The sequence below is a fragment of the Gigantopelta aegis genome, chromosome 3 (assembly GCF_016097555.1).
Source record: "Gigantopelta aegis isolate Gae_Host chromosome 3, Gae_host_genome, whole genome shotgun sequence".
Taxonomy (NCBI): domain Eukaryota; kingdom Metazoa; phylum Mollusca; class Gastropoda; order Neomphalida; family Peltospiridae; genus Gigantopelta; species Gigantopelta aegis.
This window is the reverse complement of record NC_054701.1, coordinates 36,268,161-36,279,035: the sequence shown is the minus strand read 5'-3', so window position 1 is coordinate 36,279,035 and position 10,875 is coordinate 36,268,161.

Below are 10,875 nucleotides of genomic sequence, written 5' to 3'. Positions count from 1 at the left end.
GGCCAATACCCTACGGTTTTGAAAAGTGCATGATACCTGGCGCACGTGCACATGCACAGGTATAAATCAGGTGCGGATCTAGAAAGGAAGCCAAGATCCGGGTTCGGGGGATAGGTCCGATGGAGTCATTCCACTTTAGCCTCTTTGTTTTTTTAAACCTGAACGACAAAACCGTTATCCATAGTCAAACACATATCTCTGCACAAAACAGAGTCGAATGGGCATTTGGTAATTTGGTGATTGATTCCATGCATCTGTATCTAGTGCCCCTGCGTGTGCTGTAACCTCACCGTGGTGCAGGGGTGTAACATTCTCTTTGAGAATGGCCAATACAGCACAAAATTGAAGTTTTGAGTAAAATTCAGTATCCGTAAAATTCTGTGATGTTTGTGTTTTTGCACAGTTCTTTACACTGTTTTTGTTTGAGTCTTGAATTTTTATATTGATGTTGATCATCACTTTATTTATTTGCATTACCATAGTTTGACACCCAATAGCCGATGTATTTTTCGTGCTGGGGTGTCGTTAAACATTCATTCATTCACTGTATCTAGTGTCTCGTCTACATTGTATATGAGGACAGCCACTCTCGATGAGCTCCTTTATTGGACAATACATCCTTCCTGCACCGCTCCAAGACGAGTGCTACCCACAGAGCGGGCCCCGTCGGTGGCCCACTGGGCTATTTCTCGTTCCAGCCAGTGCTCCACAACTGGTGTATCAAAGGCCGTGGTATGTACTATCCTGTCTGTGGCATGGTGCATATAAAAAGATCCCTTGCTGCTAATCAAAAAGAGTAGCCCATGAAATGACGACAGCGGGTTTCCTCTCTCAATATCTGTGTGGTATTTAACCATATGTCTGACGCTAAATAACCGTAAATAAAATGTGTTGAGTGCGTCGTTAAATAGCACATTTCCTTCCTTCCTTCCCTGAGCGGGATTTAGCTCAGTCGATTGAGTGTTCGACTGAGGTGCTTGCGTCGCAGGATCGAACCACTTTGGTGAATACATTCAACTGATTGGTTTATTTTTCGTTCCAACCAGTGCACCACAACTGGTATGTTTTTTCCTGTATGTGAAAAAGTGCAAATAAAAGACTTCTTGCTGCTAATGGAAAACAATGTAGCGGGTTTCCTCTGATGACCACGAGTCAGAATTATCAAATGTTTGACATCCAGTAGTTGATGAGTAATTAATCAGTGTGCTCTAGTGGTGTCGTTAAACAAAACAAAACTTGTTTTTATTACTGCCACCATATCATTTCATCTAAAACAACAACATCATGTTTTTCTCTGACGTTACGTATTTGTTGAATGGACCCTACTCGGGATTCCACGCCTCTGTCCCCTTTGGCGCTTGACTTAAATTAATGTTCGATTATAAAATGTACTTTGAAGGTTCATTTCAAAATTCATCGATCAGCAACTGAAGAAGAAAATTATAGGGGTACGGGCCAACCTTTTAGTTCGTTAGGAATGCCACCGTGTTCTATATACCCTTCAAAAAAGTAGGGGAACCTGAAATATTAATGTTAATATCAACTATTAGACCGAACATACGTTTTGACCACAGAAATCTTAGTAAAGAACATTCAGGTCTGTTTATCAAGACACCGAAACACATTCCATAGTTTGCACGTGCATCACGCAGTTGCCCCGTACACGTGCGTGGGGTGTCATTCTCGATTTTGCCAATTTCCAGGAAGGTCAATTAATCACTTTGGAACATTATATTTGTCAGTCTTTTTCATTCTGTTGATCATACAGTTGTTTTCAGTCATTTTTATTGTTTGAATTTGCGATTTACTGATAAAAAAAATGTCAGCTTTCAAATTTTACTTCTGACCCCAGTTGTCCTTCATGATCTTTGGTGGTCATAAAACCTACTGTAATACTGAACTACCGGTTGTAATGTTTACCCAGTTAATTCACAATTCCCCACAGCTAATATACCTTACAATTTTGTCAATTGTAAATTCTTATTAGAGTTCCCCTACTTTTTTGAAGAGTATATTTTGAATTATGTGTTTGGAAAAAGTACAATATGAAATGAACTCTTTTTTTTAATTATAATATCCTGCACACACACACACACACACACACACACACACACACACGTCCCACTCACCCTGTGCAGGAGAAAATCTTCGAATTCGGGGGAAAGTTTTGGGAGACATGTTTGGCAAAATGAACTGAACTGAAACCTTCTCGCCATGTATTTCCATCATTGTATTCACAATATTAGTTGTAATGCATGGCGATTCGTTTTGCCAGTCTGTTTAATTGTAATGCTAATGAATCTTCGTTTAATTCTGGCAAAACATCAGCCTACTCCCTACAAAAAAAAAAAAAAATGGGAGCCTATGTATGCCTATTTGTAATTCTTTAAGAAGTCACACTTATACTCTTCAAAATCATTTAAGGCAGGTCAGGTCAGGTCATAGGTTTTACGTCCACGTTCAGAACAAGCTGTTGTAGCGCACGCCTGTCAGGGGCACAGGTGTCGACTTTCGCTGACTCCTCCGTCCAGGACAGGAAAAGGGTTAGGTGGAGGTGGAGGGGAGAGAATGAGGCAATTTTGGTGCACTTTAATTTTGAATATCACGTAGGATTAAGTCAAAAAGGAAACATATTGCGCAAATTTCTTGAAGTAGTTTTGGCGCGTTTTGGAACGGTACATCGAAAGAGAAACGGGGCCTAACGCTTAATTTGGATTTAGCTTGCCGAAAGTAGCTCATGTTGGAACCTAACCTATTGGTGGCCTCATTTAAGACAGTAAACATTGCCTTTCATTAAAGGGACATTCCTGAGTTTGCTGCAATTTTTAAGATGTTATTGACTAACAGAGACTTTTTAACGATTGTAATTACATATCAAATATATTTTTTTGCAATAAATATTAGTGGCTGTATATTAAACGTGTTTTTGATCGTTCTAATATTTGTACCAGGTTAAAGACAAAATCCAGTTTGAGCTTCTTACAAATATTAAAATGGCCAGAACACATTGAATATACAGACATTGATATTCTAAACAATAAAATATATTTAATATGTAAGTTTAATCGTAGAAATATTTTATTAGACGGAAACATCTTACAATGCAGCAAACTCAGGAATGTCCCTTTAAGCAGCATTCTTGAGGGCCATTGTTTGGAGTTAAAGAATTCACAGTTATTTGCCTTAAGAGGCTGCTTGCATAGGGGAGGTCATTTTTAATGTCCCTTTATGTGCTCGCTTAACACAGGGTTATCTGTACCAAAAAAAAACCTTACAACATTCTTTCCTAAATCCCAATAACCGAATATAATAACATACAACATATACAGACAATATACGCTGCTTACAACAATGTTGGATTTCTGTCCTCGAAGTATATTTATAAACCTGCTAATGAAACGGTAGTCATTTTCCCTGTCTACTGCTATTTATTGTCTGGTCAAGCAGCAACTTCACCCATTGGAGGACGTACAGTGTTCAAGGGGGTCTCCATAAACCAACTGTCACGCGACTCAAAGGGTTAAACGAAACATATCCCACCTTCAGTGACCTTCCGTTGTGCCGCTGTAAATAATATTCCGGCTATATGCACATTGGAAAGCATTGGAAATGACACTTATGCGTTAACAATAGACATGACTTGATTCATATCGATTGTCCAACACTGGATCAAAAGGATTTTTTATTATGTTAATGGGCTGTTGGATGAAGTGGGTTTTGTCTCGGTACCCCCTTCACTTCGTGCAAAAGAAGAAAAAAGTATCTGGAATAGTATAGCAATGGAGAAGGAACCCCACATAGACATTTTTGGTCGTGTTGGTAGCTAGTGGAGGAGAAAACGCGATTAGATTGTTCAGTTTATATATTAATTACCTGTGCTAGAGTAAATAAGACTCTTAAAGGGGGGTGTCAATTATTAAGTGTACAAGTGACACTAGGTCACACAGGAATGCCGATGGGAATATCGTTGGGTGTTCCTTTAACGATTGAAGTAAGCCGAACAACTCTTCCCATGACCTCAGCAGACACGTGTTTTATTCGTTCCGACTTGTGATTCAGAATTCGTATACCAAAGGCTATAACATGCATAATAAAAAATATATATTAAAAAATACTAACGAGAAGGCAGTATGGGTTTCTGTCCTTGTCCTATCGTCGATATATTGAAAGCTAATTCGACGTTTATTTATCAACAAATATATTCGACTTTTATTTAAAGACACATATATATATATATATATATATATATATATATATATATATATATATATATATATATATATATATATATATATATATATATTAATTAATTAATTTATTTATTTATTTATTTAATTTTATTTATCTATCTATTTGTTTATTTATTTATTAAACAACTACAACGAGGATTTATTAGGCAACTTAATGTTTGGCTATGTGTATGGCTGATTGGTGAATACTGAATGTGGGTATTTGAAAATTTAGTTTGAATTTTTAGCAACTGCACATGCAGAAACCGTTTCCTTTAATTTACTGTATATGTTTGGGAGGAAATTCACTGAAAATCATTATTGAAAATAACTTAAAAATTAACTTAATTATTTTCATTAATGCAACTAATTATTTTTATAAATGTTTTCATTCAGGTATAACAGATGTTGGTTTTATTAATGTCATGTTTTAAACCAACACTCCCCAATTTCTGAAGTAGACATACATAATTTTTGGGGGGTTTACATAAAATTATTTTTACCTACGAAAAACACCAGTACGACTAAAAAAAAAAGAATAATAAAAAAAAAAAAGTTGGGCTTACCAAAATTTATAATATAAACAAGAAGTTGTAAGTAATTTAAAAAAAACAAAAACATAACCATGTTAAAGGTAAAAAACAACAACAACAACAAACAAACACGTAATTTCCGAAAATACTTTTCACACAGGCGAAGAACTAAAGGTTATTGACTTTTACTTATGACTAGCAATCTATAAACGGGATACAGAAAACAAATCCATTCTTAGCTATTTGTTATAGGCTATGCAGTTTTATATGACCAATGGTTTATAAATAGCTTGTTAAAAATAAATCACTTTCATTGTCACAATCTGTTGTAGAAACAGCTAATTAGCTTTGGTATTTGTCACCGAAGGAAAAAAGGAGAGAGAGAGACATACCTAGCATGTCTTTTATCAACGTGTTGTCGACAACATGCAAACGCGTTGTAAAGGTCGGATAGCGAGAAGTAAATAAAGCCTAGGGTTTTTATATTCCTACAATACTTGAGTTATTACTGGAGTTAGCCAGACGTTTGAAGTCGAGTGGCTGAAGTGCATTTCTCACTCTCTCAGAACAAGGGGTCAATAGTTGTTAAAAAGAGTTTTTCACTGCCACAGTGTGTATTGACTATTGTATACCGCTGTATGAAATAAATAAAGTTTCTTTTGTTTAGCGACACTACTAGAGCACTTTGATTAATTAATCTTCATATTTGGTCATTCTAACAAATAGTGAGTGCTCAGTGCATTTCTCTCTCTCTGAGAACAAAAAGTCAATAGTTGTTTATTCATTCATTCATTCATTATGTTTTTAACATGCTTCTATACCACTAAGGTTTCGAGCATGACCCATACCCCCCCCCCCCCCCCCCCCCCCCCCCCCGGCTCGGTCTCTGGATGCCAGTGACCCAGTCCGGGGAGATAAATTATTTAGGACAATTTTGATTTTAAACCAATCAGGGAAGGGGACTTTATATAATTTACTTTTTGTTGCGTCTTTTCTAACATATAAATTTATATTAAAATTCAATATAATAAATAATTTTGGACGCCTTTTTGGAGCGGGTTTTTCAAAAAGTAAACAAAAATTAAGAGAGCTCATTAACCCTTCATTTTCAGTGTAGGTATCTAGGAGGTTGGGCCTAGGCCACAGGAAATTTGCCCAACAGCAGGAAAATTTCAATAGATACACCGATCATATCGGGAACTTCAGTGTGGCCGAAGCCGGGGGAGGGCGGCCCGAGGGCGGCGGGCAGGCCCCCAGACACACCTAACTCCCCCTAAGGCCGAAACCGCCTACGCCTATGGCCTAACCTATTTCCGGTAGCATGCCCCCCCCCCCCCCCCCCGCATCCCACCCCCAGCCAACCCAACCGTCGTGCCCTCCATTCTCGGTGTTCCACAGTTAGGTAGGCGGGGTCACTAGGAGAGTGACCCCCTCTATAAATGACTGTCTAGCGGTTGTGTCCGGCTAGCCTGGCAGAGCAAAACGTATTCGGATGATCTTGAAGTCCAGAGGCGCCTCTCTGTAATCATGAGAAACTAAAGGTTATATCATTCATCAGTGGTTGTGACTCTTTTCTTTGGAACACTAGTGGAGGGACACCTGGTATATAACCAGGTTCCGACCACTAGTATAGGAGCAGTTTCCCGCCCTATTAAGTTCCTAGTTGTTTAGAAGAGTTTTTCACTGTCACAGTGTGTAATGACTATTGTATACCGCTGTATGAAATAAATAAAATTTGTTTTGTTTAACAACACCGCTAGAGCACTTTGATTAATTAGTCTTCGTATTTGGTAATTCTGACACAACAGTAAGTGTTCGGCGCAATTCTCTCTCTCAGAACAAAGGGTCAATGGTTGTTAAAAGAGTTTTTCACTGCCACAGTGTGTATTGACTATTGTATACCGCTGTGTGAATAAAGTTTGTTTTGTTTACCGACACCACAAGAGCACTTTGATTAATTAATCAATCTTCGGGTTTTGGTAATTCTGACACAATAGTGAGAGCTCAGTTCATTTCTCATTCTCTCTCTCTCTCTCTCTCTCTCTCTCTCTCTCTCTCTCTCTCTCTCTCTCTCTCTCTCTCTCTCTCTCTCTCTCTCTCTCTCTCTCTCTCTCTCTCTCTCTCTCTCTCTCTCTCTGTCTGTCTGTCTCTCTGAGAACAAAGAGTCAATAGTTGTTTAGAAGAGTTGTTCACTGCCACAGTCTGTATTGACTTTTGTATACCGCTGTGTGAATAATGTGATTAAAATTAGCTCTACTGGTCTACCAGTAGATCTAACAGCACTGCGTGGACTCCCATGTCCAGGTGACATTTCATCTATAAATAACAATTTAAATATCGACCAAATACACTTTGCCTTTTATAGCGTTATTCGGGAGGATACAAATTCTAAAAATATCGGGCGAGACTATTTATGCAATAGGCGAACTTGTTGGTCTATTTCAACATTAAAAATCAGGGGGAAAAGTGCAGTAATAAACTCTGGATTGTATACTAGTTTAAACAGATTTTATGGCTATGCCATCACGGTTTTTCTTAATCGTCTTGAAACGAATTTTATATAAAATTTTATATCGAAATAAGTTTCTGGCATACTTCCGTAATTCACCCGAATGATTTCGTATATCCTAGGCATAATCCCGAATGTTTTCAAATTCTTTTTAAAGCACCGACATGATTTTGCAAGTAAGGTTTTGATTGGTCGAATGAAAGATCAACTGGACATGAGCTCCAACGGGGTGCTGTTAGATTCACAGGTAATAATAATTAACCAGTGGAGCTAATTTTAATTAGATTGCAGTGTGAATAAAGTTTGTTTTGTTTAACACCACAAGAACACTTTGATTAATTAATCTTCGGGTTTTGGTAATTCTGACCCTAGTCTTCAGAGAAAACCCGTAATAGTGAGTGTTCAGTTCATTTCACTCTCTCAAAACAAAAGGTTACATGTTAAAAAGATTTTTTTGTTTTTTTTGCTGCCAGTGTGTATTGTATATACCGATGTATGAAATAAATAAAGTTTGTTTTGTTTAGCGACACCACTAGAGCACTTTGATTTATTAATATTCGGCATCAATTGATTGGTTATTGTGAAACGTAGTCTTTAGAAGAAACACGTTAGCTTTTTCCATTAGTAGCAGGATATCTTTTATATAAATTTCGCTACATACCACAGCCTTTGATATAATAAGATTAAGGCACTCGGCTGACGTGGGATGGGGTGGGGGGGAACTAGTCGGTCGGCCGAATAGCATCGATCCATACCACTGTTTAAAGGCAGTTGGCGAAAACCATTGATAAGACAGTATACATACACCCGAGGTGGTATATTTGCAGAAAACAACAACAGCAAAACAAAATTAATATCACCAACAAAAACAAAATCACAAACAAAACAAACCCACTACAAACAATGAAAACATCCCACAACAAACTTTGAACGAGGACTTTAGGGTTGGTTTTTGTTGTCTTTTTTCCCTCATGACTTTGTTTTGTGAAAAGTAAAATCACAGACTACAAACACAACATCGTGTAAAAACATGTCAAGGACGGTGTAGCAACCTTTGGGTCGGTCTTTTATTAGTTAATAGTATGTCCAATGATTCGTAAACTCTTTGAAAAAACATAAGGAGAAGTTATGGCTTAAAGACGATATATAGACCAAATTAATAACAGTCTTCGAGATATGACATTAAAAGAAAGTGGAGTCAATACAATTTGGGCATATTGATGTTAGAAATATGATATAAGAAAGTAATGGAGTTCATGAAACAGCATACATGTATTGATGTCAGTTATGACGTAAGAAAGTAGTGAGGTCTATGAAATATGACACATTGTGTTAGAGATATGACATTAAAAGAACGTGGAGTGTATAAAATTCTGGCATATTGATATTAAAAATATGACATAAGAAAGTAATGGAGTCTATGAAACATAGCATACATGTATTGATGTCAGTTATGACGTAAGCAAGTAGTGAGGTCTATGGAACGTGACATATTGCAGACGTGGATCTAGAGTTTTTTGGAGAGGATAGCGCCGGTTATGGTAAGAGGTACTTGAACGTGATTCTTGTTTTTTCTTTAACGTCGACAAAAAAACGTGATTGCCCTCCGGCGCCCAAAACGTGGATACGCTTCTGTATTGATGTTAAAAATATGACACAAAACAGTAGTGGAATCTATCAAACATGACTAATCGATGTTAGTTATGACGTAAGAAGTGGCGGATTTAAGCGGGGAGGGGGGAGGGGGGAGGGGCTTGTGTATGTATATATATATATATATATATATATATATATATATATATTAAAGTGCCTATATCCAATTAAGGTTCAAGCACGTCTCTCTTCCGAGCACAATCTCTGACTTAGCCAGTGACTGGATCCGGGACAGAAGGTCGGGGAGGGGGTTGAATTGGAAATGGACAGAATTTTGAAATAGCAACTGGTGAAAAAGAATTTTTAAATTAAAATAGTTATATAATTTGGAACATTCGAGTTAGAAGGACAATCCAAAAATAAATGAGAGAAAGAAGAGAGGATCGGACTATTTAATAATGTCGAAAAAAAAGTAGGCTAATTTTGACATAAACTTTTGAACGAAGTTACTAATACAAACATGAGGACATACTTGTAAGTTTCATAAAGGCAGTCGACAAAAACACTTGATAGCGATAAAACTCATGTTTAGTAAAGCGGTAGGTGTATTTCTGTTTTACTATAGGTAATGCTGTATAGTGAGGCGAGTATTTAAACGTTGAGCTTTTTGTTGTTGATAATCGTTGCTTAAACAAAAAAAATAAAGACAAGCATTAATTCCTGTGAATAATTATAATAGGTTGTCATGTTAAAGGGACATACCCTAGTTTTTAAACACTAAGGCATATTTGTTTACTAATTAGAGACCTTTTTGATAACTGAAATCATACTTTACTTAGATTTTATTGTTTAGATTATCCATTTCTGTACATTCGAAGTGTTTTTGGTCATCCTGGTATTTTTAATATCACAAAATACATTTCTCATATTTTAAAAACGCACGTGCGTCTGAGAAGTAGCAGTTATGGAGTCGAGTTTTAGTCTTATTTTTAGAGGGTATTTCACCATTTCAAAGTCAGACTCATGTTTCACTGAATTGTAACTTTATCCAAATGTGTTACAAGTTTGTAGATTAACTAAACTTAGTGTGCATTTTCATGGGCTGAAAGTAGGGTGTGTCCCTTTAATGTTTAAACTGGTCTTTTGGGGATATTGTAGCTGATGATGATGATAACTAGTTTAACGTGCCCATATACCACTAGGGTTTCGAACACGCCCATCCCGAGTCCGACCTCCGATAAGATCGGTGGCCTGACTCGGGATGGAGGGGGGGGGGGGGGGTGAAAATGGGCAGAATTTTGAAAATAGCAATTAGTAAAAAAGTTAATAGATTAAAGAAAAAAAAGAAAAAGGTTACAAGCCAAAAATAAAAAAGAATTGACTGCTCGGCCGAATATTGATATAATTTGGAGCATTTTAGAAGGACAGTCCAAAATTAAATAAGAGAAAGAAGAGAGGATCGGACTATTTAAAAATATTACAAAAAAGAAGTAATTTCGACATAAAATGTTGAACGCAGATCTAAACGTTTAAAGTCCGATCGATATGTCCACGCGAGTGGACTCGTTAAGGCCGTTTGGGTGCACAGCTTAAAGGGACGAGATGGGTTGCATCCCGTCAAGAAAACCCCTAGATTGACAGTCGATAGACGTTGAAGGTGTAGTGCTGTGCTGAAATACAGATCTTGAGAAGCCGGATCCGTCTGAACGAGTAGAGTATCAGACTAGGGTATAGTCCAGTCGTCATGGGTTGGTATAGTGGTGCGGACGGGCCCGACTCCGGAGGATACGAGATGGTATCACTATAAAGCAATATAAAGTCTAGAAAAAGAGTAGTAGGGGCCGACCCCGCTTCCTATTTCTTCTTCTTAGATATTGTAGCAAACGCGACTGGTTTCTTTCGTCTCACACCTCTATTAGGGGTTACTTTTTATCCTAGTCTTTTCTCTTTTATTTAAATTTCTATCCCGGTTTGTTTATGTGGGCTTAAAGTTATATATATGTGTGTATAT